The 12,266-nt window shown below is 40.9% G+C and overlaps 1 pseudogene; it reads right to left on the bottom strand.

Moving 5' to 3' along the window:
- Window positions 1-9,176: 9,176 nt before the first annotated feature.
- LOC103272576 lies at window positions 9,177-12,062 on the bottom strand (annotated as a pseudogene).
- Window positions 12,063-12,266: the final 204 nt, after the last annotated feature.

The raw sequence follows: 12,266 nt of genomic DNA, 5'->3' as shown, positions 1-12,266 counted from the left end.
CTTGGTTGAAATTATTTCTCTTTTAGAACTTTGAAGATAGGGCTCCAGGCTCTCCTGGCCTGAAGGGTTTCTGTGGATAAATCTGCTGCTATTCTAATTGGTTTTCCCTGTTAGTTAGTCTGGTCTTTTTCTCTTGCTACCTTTAGGATTTTTTCTTTTATAGCTACTTTGTTTAGGTGAATTATTATGTGTCTGGGAGTTGGTCTTCTCATTTGTTGTCTTGCACAGGTTCTCTGAATCTCTTCTGTTTGAATTTTTTCATCCTTAATGAGATGAGGGAAGTTTTCTTTAATGATTTCATGAAATGTTTGTTCCAGTGTGGCTTCTGTTTCTCTCTCTGCTCAGGAAGCCCAATTACTCTTAGGTTTGGTCTCTTGAAGTGATCATTCATCTCTTGCAGGTTTTGTTCTTTTTGAGCTTCTTTTTTATGCTTTTGACAGTTTGGGTTAGTTCTGTGTTTTGGTCTTCAAGCTCTGAGATTCTTTCTTCTGCTTGGCTGATTCTACTTTCCATGCTTATTAGTCTGTTGTTCATTTCCATCACAGTATTTTTTACTGCTGTCATTTCTTACATCCGCTCCTTCCTATTTTCCTCTTGTCTCTCTTCAATTTTTTTTAATTCTCTCCATTAATGTCTTGATGTCTGGGTTTGTTGCATGTAACCAGTCATTCTGGGGGCTCTTCATTGTTTGTGTTCCAGAATCTGTTTTCTCAGTGTCTGATTTCCCAGGGGTCTGTGTGAGACCTATATTCTTCTTTTGGTTTTCTTCATTTGTGTGGTTTTTCCCCTCCCTACTTTTTCCTTCCCTCCACATCACCATCTTCATTAATTCTGTTATTCAGGGGTAAAGGGATTGGTTTTACTTCTGTTTGTTCAATCTCCTATTCTATATGTATGTCCTCTTATTTTGTTCAATTCTGGAGTTGCACTGTAGGTTGGAGGTGGTCCTTTTTGCAGTTTTGAGATTTACTTAAGGGGAGAGCTCTGATTCAAAATCTGTCTGCAGGTCCTGGTATTCGCTGACAGGTGTGTGGATAATGTGGAACCCACTTCCCACTGCCCTGGAATTTGTCTATACAGTGGGTCTGTAGGTTTACTCCCTGAAATAAAATGTGGTTAGCAGAGGGGAGAGAATGGAGTAGATAGTGGGTTGAAGAGGGGAGTGGAGGGATAGAGAATTAAGGGGGGAAACAAACGAGTGTGCCAACAAATAGAGAGAGGGGCCTATACTGAAACAGATAAAAACAATAGACCACAGCTACAGACGAACCAACTTTTATACAAAAAATAAAAATAAGACATATAGTGATGCTAACATACAAGCTAACCAACTACCTTGTTCGTGTGCTGTTCCTGTATACAAAGATATGGTTTACAGAGAGAAGAAAAGGAAAAAGAAAAATGAAAAAAGGAAGCAATACAGTAGGAATAGAATTAAGTCATTAAACTAATAGAATCAATGAAGCACACTCTGAAACATTTCGTTTAAGTCCAAAGTCCTTTCAGGTCTGATTTCTAGTTTTCTTTTCAAGCTGGTAAATTAGTTTGCAGTTAGGGTTAGTTGCCCCTGATCTGCTATGAAGGACAGTTCAGATTACCCTCCATTCACCACTCTGGCCTATGTCCTTTTCAAGCTTTTTTTCTCCTGTTTCAGTGTTGTTACCTTGAATCACCAGCAGGTGGTGTTATCTCAGCTGCTCGCCCCAGAGGGAGTGGGGCCAGACAGGAACAAGATGGCTGCCTGCCTCAGGGCAGGCAACAGGAGCCTTATGGTGGGCGGGCAGGACAGTCTCCATCACAGGAGAGGTGGCAGTGATCCCAGCAGATCTTCCCTGAAGGGGTTTGATGTGGATCGCCTCGGGCCCGGGTGGTGTGATGTGCTATGGCTGTCACGGAGGCTGTGGCGGCAGCAGCGGCAGCAGTGGGGGGGGCTGCCGTGGCGGTGGCAGCACCGTTTGCACCGCAATGACTGTCCAGTCCATTGTGATGTCCCAGCGGTGCAATGGCCGAGCTCCGTATGAAGAGCAGTCTGCAATGTTGGGGTCCACAACCCCTCGGGGCGAGAGTCAGAGACCCACTGCAGATCTCCTTTGCAGAGGGCTTCAGAGACCGGGTTGCCCCATCGCCATCTTGCCACTTCCCAATCCGCATTTTCACATTTTAAATGAGATTTTTATTGATGTTTCTAACCCATGTTCTCCTATGGGCCTGGAGACCATGCATGCTTGTAATAAGTTTCTCAAGACATAGGCTTTCTCAGACATTGATTCCATTCTCTCACGTATATGTGGAATCTTAAAAACACAGAATAAAGAGTCAAACAGTGGTTACCAGGGGCAGTAGGGTGGTGGTGGTGGGTAAAATAGGCAGATATAGGTCAAAGAATACAAAGTAGCTGATGAAGTTGTCCAACTCAGGGTTAGGTAAGCTTGTTGATGAGATAAATGTTCATTATGCAGGTAACCTTGTTGATGAGGTGTGCCCCTCCCTCCCCTGGCAAACTCACTCCTCCTTCCCTGGCAATTCCTTTCTTACAGTATTATGATAATTGTTCAAGGTCTGTTATGAGTGAGAACATATGGTACTCTGTTCTTTGTTTCTGTGACAGATCACTGAGTATGATCGACTCTAAATCCACCCAAGTTGCTGTGAAGTTCGTATGTTTGTGCTTCTTTAATTGTCCCTCTTTATCTGAAGGTTTTCCAAGATCCCTAGTGGATGCCTGAAACTGCAAATAGTGCTGAACCCGACTGTTGTCAATTGGAACAAGTTTCTGTTCATGTCTTCCAACCACACTATTAATGCCCTTTAAAAAATCTTAGCTAATTATGTATCACACATTCTGGTCATAACTTTTGCAGTTTGAGATGTGACAGCAATAAATAGCACAAATTCATTTTCCCTTCTTCACAATTTCATGACCAGAAGATACATTCTTACTGAAGATCTCAGCAACCTCAGCATAAGATTTTTTTGTTTTTCCTTATTGAGAACTTTTACCTTTTCATTGAAAGGAAGCCCTTTATGGCTTCTTTTTGGAATGCTTGAATGACCAGCAGCAGTACTCCTGTGACTTGGGCATTATTTAGTAAAACAAAACTACTTGAACACAAGCACTGAGAGACCAAGACAATCGATTTCATAACTAAGCCAGCTACTAAGTGACAAATGAGTGGGTAGCGTATACATCACGGATTCACTGGACTAAGATGAAGTGGTATGGCATGAGTTTCATCATGCTACTCAGAATGGAGAGAAGCGACAGATCTCCTACCAAGGAAGACCCATCAGAATTGCAGCAGGCTTCTCAGCAGAACTCTATAAGTCAGAAGGGACAGGGGTCACATCTTTAACATTCTTAAAGAAAAGAAATTCCAACCAAGGAGTGAGGTCATAATTCCTTGACTGTTCTTGGTGCTTGTGATGTCTATGGTGCACTGATGTCTATGCATTGAGAGTTCGGTATTTATTCCAGTCTTTAGTCTGGCTTTGGTTATGCCTGTTATTCTTCATTGGGCCTGTCCATAATTTAACAGACTGAATGTTTTAAGGCCCATGACTCCTGCAATCATTTCTGCATTAGTGAGACCCAAGCCCAGGCTTGCTGTGAGTCTCATGAGGGCTGCAAGGATTGCATGGAACCTCAGCCTGGAGGGATCTGGGGAAGACCCAAGGATGGTACCCGAGCTGTGTGAAAAATCTGTCCAGGGCTCCAAGTCTGGAAGCCTGCTCCATTGGACCAGATGAATGCATTTTTTTGGGTACAAATCATTTGGGACAATTTCCAACTGCATTGAGAGTGGTTGGTTCTGAGACTATGTCCTTTAGGCACTGACAGAGTCACCCTAGTGGCTCAGTCATGTGTACCTCCCAGCAGTGTCCTGCATGGATAGAAGAGTTCTTCAACTGTGGCAAAAGGGGCCAAAGCTGAGACTGTACCTCCTATGATCCACTGTGGGATAGATGTTGGCAGGCTGCCTGGTAACTCAGGTGGGCATAAACTCCTGAATGTGTAGGAGAGCTCCCCAACTGTAGTGAGAGGGGCTGGGGCTGAAATTGAATCCCTTTAGGATTTACTGTAGGACAACTGGGAGGCCCATAAAGGAAGTTCAAATGAATGGGTAATTCCCTGGCTGTGAGATACTGGCAAGTCTCCCTCTGCAAGCAGTAATAAGCTGGGACCACGGTGGGGTTCGGGCTAGAGAGTGAAGTTACAGCTGAGTCACAGCATTCCTTTCCAAATCTACTGCCAAGATCAATGCTGGTAGGCAGATGAGTCTGCTGAAGCACTGGTGTGCATAATTCCTACTTGATTCCTTCTTGATCCCTTGGGTGATGGTTTTGATTTCAAGCTCCAGGCCAAATGGGACTGCAAACCAAGCATTTTGAGTAATGGGGCTGATTCTGGGTTTGATCCCAGGAGCATCATTGGTGGTTCTGCTATCTAGGTGCTGGTCTGTGGTCTCAAACTTGCCTTCCTAGGGTTTGGGCTTCTCCGAAGGGTTTCACTTGAATCCTGAGGTGTTTCTGCAGAGATACTTTTGTCTGTGGCAAAAAACCACACAAAAATGTACACATGCACACACTGTCACACAAAAATAGTTGGAAAGCACTTGTATTTTAAGGCTGAAAATCTATTTCTGAAAGTCAATTTTTCACAGGTCATATTGGTTAAGCATGGGCATAAAATTCTAATTATTACCTTAGACCTTGGTTGCCATCTGAGGTCAACAATTCCCATTGTTGTGGGGTGATATGAGTGGGTAACCTTCTATTCCACCATCTTTCTGACCTAATATTTGTATTTTTATTCTAAGACTTTCTTGTGGGTATTGTAAACTTAGGTGAGTACATGATCGCGTTGATTCATTGGGATATTATTTATTTATATTAATATTTATTTCAAATAGGTTGAATTTCATGAGTACAAAATTAAGCAAAAAATTTATTGTCCACCTGTGGAGGATGTCATTAAACCATCTAGTCTCTTGAGAACTGGTAAATAAATGGAAACAATAAAATATTTATTCTTTGGTTACCTCAGGTTAATAAGATAGCTATTAAGGGGAATGTCTCCTTTTAGCAATATTTCAACAAATAGACTCAGTGGCTTATGCCTGTAATTCTAGAACTTTGGAAGGTCAAGGGGGGAGGATTGTTTGAGCCTAGGAGTTTGAGAGCAGCCTAGGCAAAATATCAAGATATCCTTTCTACAAAAAAATAAGAAAATTAACTGGACCTGTAGTCCCAGCTACTCCAAGAGGCTGAGGTGGAAGAATTGTCTGAGTTTAAGAGGTCTAGGTTATGGTGAACCATGATCATGCCACTGCACTCCAGCCTAGGTGACAGAGTGGGACTACAAATAAAAAAAAAAAGAAAGAAAAGAAGTATTTCCAACAAGCAAATGCAGATTGCATAATCCTTTTTCTCACCCCTAGGTTATTTTTCATAAGATGTGACCTAGATGTGACACCTTGAGGTTCCTGACATCCCTTTGGAGGGTTATTTAAGAGTTAAAAATAATTCTTAAAACAATATTAACATTAAAAAAAAAACTTTTTTCAATCTATTCTTCTCATGGGTTGCATTGCTCTCCAGAGGCTACATGACATCAAATGGGATGCCAAAGCAGATACAAAAACGTGGCTGTTTTCTATTAAGTCAGATATTAAGGAGAATTTTTAAAATGTAAAAAAATAGGAGCTGCAAAGTCATCCTTTTCATTAAATATTTGAAAAACATAAAAAAAGAAAGATGTTATTTTTGTTGACATATAACTAGCGTATTATTTTTTTAGAAGTTTATAAATATTTTAATAATTTATTACATTTTACTACTAAGATAAAAATATCTAGCTCCCTATTGAGACATACATTTTATACAGGCACATACATCTATATAAACAAAAGTTTTTTTGGTGGTCTCAATCATTTTTTGATTGGGGTCAACAGTACATATATAAGAATTACAATTTAGCCGGGCTCGGTGGCTCAGCCTGTAATCCCGCGCCTTTGGGAGGCTGAGGTGAGTGGATTGCCTGAGCCCGCGGGTTCGAGACCCGCCTGGGCAGCGAGACCTCATCTCTACAATAAATCAAAAAATCAGCCGGGCGTGGTAGCGCATGCCTGTAATTCCGGCTACTTGGAAGGCTGAGGCGGAAGGATCGCCGGAGCCCAGCAGGTCGAGGCTGCGGTGGCCGGAAGCGGCCACTGCACTCCAGTCTGGGTGACAGAGTGAGACTTCCACTCAAAAAAAAAAAAAAAAAAGAATTACAATTTTACCATTTTTAAGTGTGTAGTTCTGTGGCATGAAGTACATTTGCATTGTTGTGCCATTCTCAATAACTCTTATCGGTGTCTAATGCACAGAAGGGTTGAGACCTAATGATGTAGGTAAAGAATGGTGACCAGCAAACATTCTACACCTTTTGTGAAATATACACAGTAACATAAAACCTGAATCTGTTCACATCACAAGTCTATTCATATACTCTTATAGTCAATAAAGAGAACAGAGTGGCAGGCTAAATTGCAACATAACTATGTAGTTAGCAAAATCCACACTGTGGTCAATTTTACAAAAAGAGTGATGCAATCTCTTTAAAAACAAATTTAGGACAAAAATGAGAGGAGAAACCTATAGATTAAAAGAGCTGTATAAGACATATCAACGCGTTTCATTGCATGGAACTTCTTTTAATTTAATAAGTTATAAAAGAATTCATGAGACATTTGGGAAAAGTTTGAGTACTGACTAGTTATTTAATGATATTAAAAATCATTAGATTTTTGGTGTCGTAATTGTGGCAATATATAAAATAATCTTTATATTTTAGAAATACATGTTCAAGCATAATGAGTGAAATGATATGATGTCTAAAATGAGGTTCGGTACTCCCTGTGGTTTGATATACACAAGGGGTCTTGGAATGTATTCCCTGCAGATAAGGGTGGGGGCACTGTGTTGCTATGTATTGGCAAAACTCATGCAAACACATACACATGTACCCACTATCACAATAAAGTAGTTGAAAAGCACGTGTATCAGGGGGCTGAAAATCTATTTCTGAAAGTCAATTATTCACAGGTCATATTGGCTAAGCAGGGGCATAAAATTTCTGATTATTACCTTAGGTCTTGGTTCTTATCAGAAGTCAACTTTGCTCCCTGGAGGACACGAGTCAATTTCTGAGCATATATTTTGATGTTACAGCTGAGGAGATACTGCAGGCATCTAGTGGGTAGAGACCAGGAATGCTGCTAAGCATCCTCCAGTGCACAGAACAGTCTTTCCACAACAAAGAATTATCTGGTTCAAAATGTCAATAGTGCAGAGGTAAGATGATACTAAACCAATTTTTAAACTTAAATGTGCATCAGAATCACCTGGAAGCGTTAAACAGATCAGTAGTTCCCATTCCCAGATATTCTGATTCAGAAGGCCATGGGGTAGGAGAGCTTTGGTTTCCTAACAAACTCCCAGGTGCTATTGATGCAGCTCATTCATAGTTCGCATTCCAAGAACCACAGACTAAGTAGGGCCCAGGACGGCACCTGAGATGCAATCAGGGATGCAACAATTGCATGACTATTCTATAAGATGGGGTTGAGTTCAATGTATTCTGGAGTAGTAACCAGCTGTGCTAATAGAGGGGAAAGAAAGATGCATTTTCATACATTTGCTATACTTCTCAAGTTCTAAAGACCATATTGTTTAATTTTTATAGTACTCTAGGAGCATAATCCAAGTACGGACAACTTCTCAAAGCTGAATCCTCTACTTTCTAAGTTACTAATGAGCAGAATACATTATTTGGGGTTTCAAGTGTTAATTAAATGAATGTGGGCATCTTTGCCCTATGCTGTGCAAGTAACACAAATAAAAAATAAGCTGTGTACTAAAAACTATATAAAATTTCGTGGCAGAAATATTGCTTTTAGTACTCCTGGTTTCACAGAAACTTTTGGTCTGTTTGCTCTGACTTACCTTCCTAAGTCTTATAAAAATATATCCTTAAATTCCCTTACACCTAATGTTTCAATCAAAATGGTTTTGGATTTTTAAAAATAGGCTGTTCTATAAAACCATGGAATAAACAAGAATGAATGAAGTTAATTATAAATAAAAGCTATAACTGAATTGATACAGCACAGATATCAAGGACCCTGGGGGCAGAAACTGCCATCCTAATTCTTTTTCTGGAGTATATCATAATCCACCTGAACTATTGCACCACACCTATCCTGACTCTCAATCATTCTCACGGGGAAAATGAGAAGCAGAATCCCATTCTAATGACTCTCTGAAGCTAGACTATAGTTGAAGTAAGAGCAAAGGTAGCTTTCTCCAGGGGCGTTCATAGCAGAAACACGGAAAGGATACTAATTTCTGGCTAATTGGAAAATATTTTAGTGAGAAGAGGAAGATCTAGAAAGCCCACTGAAGAGAAAAAAGGAAGAAAGGAGATGACTCTGAAAAGAGATCATTAATTTGGCAGCTACAGCAACTCAGATGATTTTTACTGAGAAAATGCACTTGCAGGTAAGAGCTACAGGGATCCAAAAACAAGAAACACTGCTCTCAAGAAACTTACAAGTAGAAGAGGAAGAAAAACAAAAATACCTGTAATGCTATGGGTAAAGCAGATCCTTGTGGGGTTACCTCCAAGATAGCACTAGGAAGGGCTTCCTGGAGGAAGAAGCATCTCAGCTAGGCCTTGAGGGCCAGAAAGTCATCCAGGAAGGGACAGAGAAATTACATCCAAAAGGCAGTGTCTCTACAAATGCAATTATCCCAGAATAATTATATTTATCTTACTTTGACAAATGATATTTAATCAGAAGCTGAAAACTTAAAATTGGAAGCCAAAAAGAAGATAAGTCGAATACATCAAATTTTATTATTTCTAAGGCACAGTTTTTCTCACATTTTTAACATGTATAAAATCTAGGTGGAAGACACACTATTAATACAGTACTGTAATAAATTCACAGTTTTGAATAGTTTTTCTATGGGTGTTTTAGTTATAACTTATCTTAATATCTGTGGGAATTCTGATTTAATCAAATATAATGATTATTCAAAGAAATATAATGAGGTTGACTCCTAGGCTGACATCTTGGGATTGTTGGCTTCTTGAAACTGATTCCAAATGGGAGAGAAAAGGTGATGAAGGTTCATGGGATGTCCTGATATGACCTATTAAAAACACAGGTAAAAAGGAGTTCTACATAAGAGATATTTGTACACTCATTTTCATAGCAACATTATTCACTACAGAAAAAGAAGGAAGCAGCCCACATGTCTATAGATGGATGAACAAAAAGTGTTGTATGTGTACAATGGGATATTGTTCAGATGTAAAAATGAAGGAAATCTTGTTACATGCTACAACATAGGTGAAACTTGAGGACATTATGCTAAGTGAAGTAAGCCAGCACAAAAAGACAAATTCCATCTGATTCCACTTATATGAGGATGCTAGACGAGTTAAATTTGGAAAGACAAAAAGTAGAGTGGCCATAGCCTGGGCCTGTGTTGAAGGAGAGGGAAATGGAAGTTGCTGGTGAATAGAAACAGAATTTCAGTTTTACAAGATGAAAGAGTTCTGCAGTTTGGTTCCACAACAATGTAAGTGCATTTAACACCACTGAACTCTAAACCTAAAACAGATAAAGATGAAAAATATATGTCATATATTTTAACAGAATTTTTAAAAATCTCCACATAAAGGAGATAGGATTGGCAGGAAAGAGTCTGATGGAGAGACTGAGGATACAGTAATTAAATAGATAAAATGATAAAGAGTGAGAGGGTAAACAGAAAAGAAAGATTTTTTTCTCAAAAAAGAAGGAAAACACAACTCACTGGTGCCTCTTATACCATACTTCAAGGCATAGAGAAAGGATCAAGAAAGGCACTATTACTGCCAGAAAGATCAAGCCAATGGAGATGGGGTGTCCTGGCAGTTGGGAGAGGACAAAAGGCTTTCACTTAATATCGGATGTACTGAAGCCCCTGACCTTTCTTTGCCCACCTGGTGATCAGGCCACCATTTATCTGCTTCCGAGGGATGATCATCTCTAATGCCCTCTCTCCTATTCCTGAATACTATATGCCCACATCCTTTGAGTCCTCCAGCCTCAACCCACACAATCTATGGGTCCTTCTCCATCGTCTCTTCTGTAACTTGTTTCACCTATTCTTACTCCTGCTGGCTTTGGGTCCCAGAAATCAATCCCTTTCTCTCTCTCTCTTTATCTCTCCCTCCCCCTCCCTCTCTTTTCCTCATTTTCTTCACTCTTTCTCTTCCTCTCTCCCTCCCTCCCTCTTTCATCTGTTAAGCCCATCCTTCTTCCTCTATGCCTGAGGATTGTCACGTGCCATTTCCAGTCTGGGCCTTGGTTCTTTCTCACCCTGGTAGAGGATGATGTCCCGGCCCTCGAGACTGCTGTGCTTCACCCAAAAAGGCAGCTGCCTCTCCAGCTGCCACATCCAGGGTTACTGGGTGATACCATGTCCCATCAGCATTGGGCAGGACATCCCCTCACTGAATATCCAGCTGCTCCTGCTTACTCTGCATCTACATCCCCCACACAGGCTTTGGGTAGAATCCTGAGATGTGGCACACCAACAGTAGATCCCCAGGCCCAGGACTGGGGCCATTGGACACCCAGGCCTCAGGCTTCACTAAGGCAGAAAGCGTATCATAAAGAGATAGTGCAGCATATTATGACTTACACCCAGAACTTAGGGACTCAAAAACCTACAAGCTTGAACAATGGCTTCTTCCACTCATTAGAGAACCAATTAACTTGTTGACTAAGCCCCTGTTCTTCTTGGATATGTGCCTACTCTTGAGCATAGAGGACGTGGTGGAAAGTGAAATAGAGGGCAGGACTTACCTTGCCTTTGCAGATCTGTCTTCCCTGCATCGAGTATGCCCCAGAGATATCAGGAGCAGGTTTCATGGTATCGATGATACCTTTATATTGCATGATTAACGTGCAGCATTTCTGTGCCCTGCTACCATCTTGTGGGGTAGGTACACATGAAGCATTCTTGATGCTCACAAAATCCAATCCTAAAGCTCCCCTCAAGAAGCTTACTATAGCACCTTCAGAATGCAGCTCACAATCTGCTATGCCCTGGATCTCATAGGTATCTAGGTAGAAGGAAAACAGAGAGTAAGTTATCAAACACAAATAAAAAGACATGAGAAAAGTACCTAGAATTTTAGGCTTTTTGTAGAATGAAGTTCTTTATGTGAAATGGTGAGCCCCAAACCAATGGCAGCATATAGAGATTTTCTTCAAGAAGAAGATAGGGAAAGGAGTGAGTTTCATGAAGACAAAGGTGTGTGGTGACGGCGTTGGTGGGTAAGAGGGGAGAAAAGAGGCAGAATGTGATGCAATCAGGAGCACAGCATTCCAGAAAGAGCTGAAGGACCCCAGAGAGACAAAGGCACTGGGAAGAGATAATCAAAGAGATGAATTAGAAGAGGAAGCCACACTATAGGTTACTGAGGCACAGGTTTTGAAAAGTAAGGATCCATGAGAAGTTTCATACAAGACAAACCAGGAATTTGTTACAAAATGAGAGCCTGATCTATTCAGAGGAGAGTGCAAAGGCAAGAGGAACCTGAAATTTGTTGTAGAGGTATGGAGCCCAAGAAAAACACTACTCTAGAACAGTATGTGCATGCAGTTGGGCCATATAGAAAGGAGGGAAGAAGGAACACAGATTAGGAGCTTGCAAAAAGAGAGAATAAAGTTCTGCTCCAGAGCCTAGACTCACGTCCTAACTGGTATTCACTGGCAAGGTCCTGTACTTCTCGAATGAATCCAAAGAGGTAGATTTGAAAATTCTCCACCAAATTGTAAACCTCCTTTCACAGAAGTTGTCCTTAGACCAGGGCATCATGTATATGGCAGTACTTGAGTCACTATCCCAACCATGAATCTGCAAATCTTGCACCCTGCCTGAACCTTGATTTATTGCCCAGGTGCTGTTGAAAAAGGACGAGATCTGGATGAGATGGAAAGAGATCGGCTCTTGGAAGGCTGTGAAGAGAGAAAGAGCAAGATTTTGAAATGAATGGAAATGCAGGAGGAAATTAAAAAGAATAGAAATGGAAACCACTCAGAGAACAAGAACCTAGAGTCTCAAGAACACAAAGGCTGACACGTTTGACTGCCCCAGGGCTTCTGGATCTAGCCTCAGCCTCAGGATGACAGGAAAGGGCTGGAGACAGGAGGCCCCAGACT

The sequence above is a fragment of the Carlito syrichta genome, unplaced genomic scaffold, assembly GCF_000164805.1.
Source record: "Carlito syrichta isolate Samal-C Ts95f unplaced genomic scaffold, Tarsius_syrichta-2.0.1 Scaffold312833, whole genome shotgun sequence".
Classification (NCBI taxonomy): Eukaryota; Metazoa; Chordata; class Mammalia; order Primates; family Tarsiidae; genus Carlito; species Carlito syrichta.
This window is presented reverse-complemented; position numbering and strand designations above follow the sequence as displayed.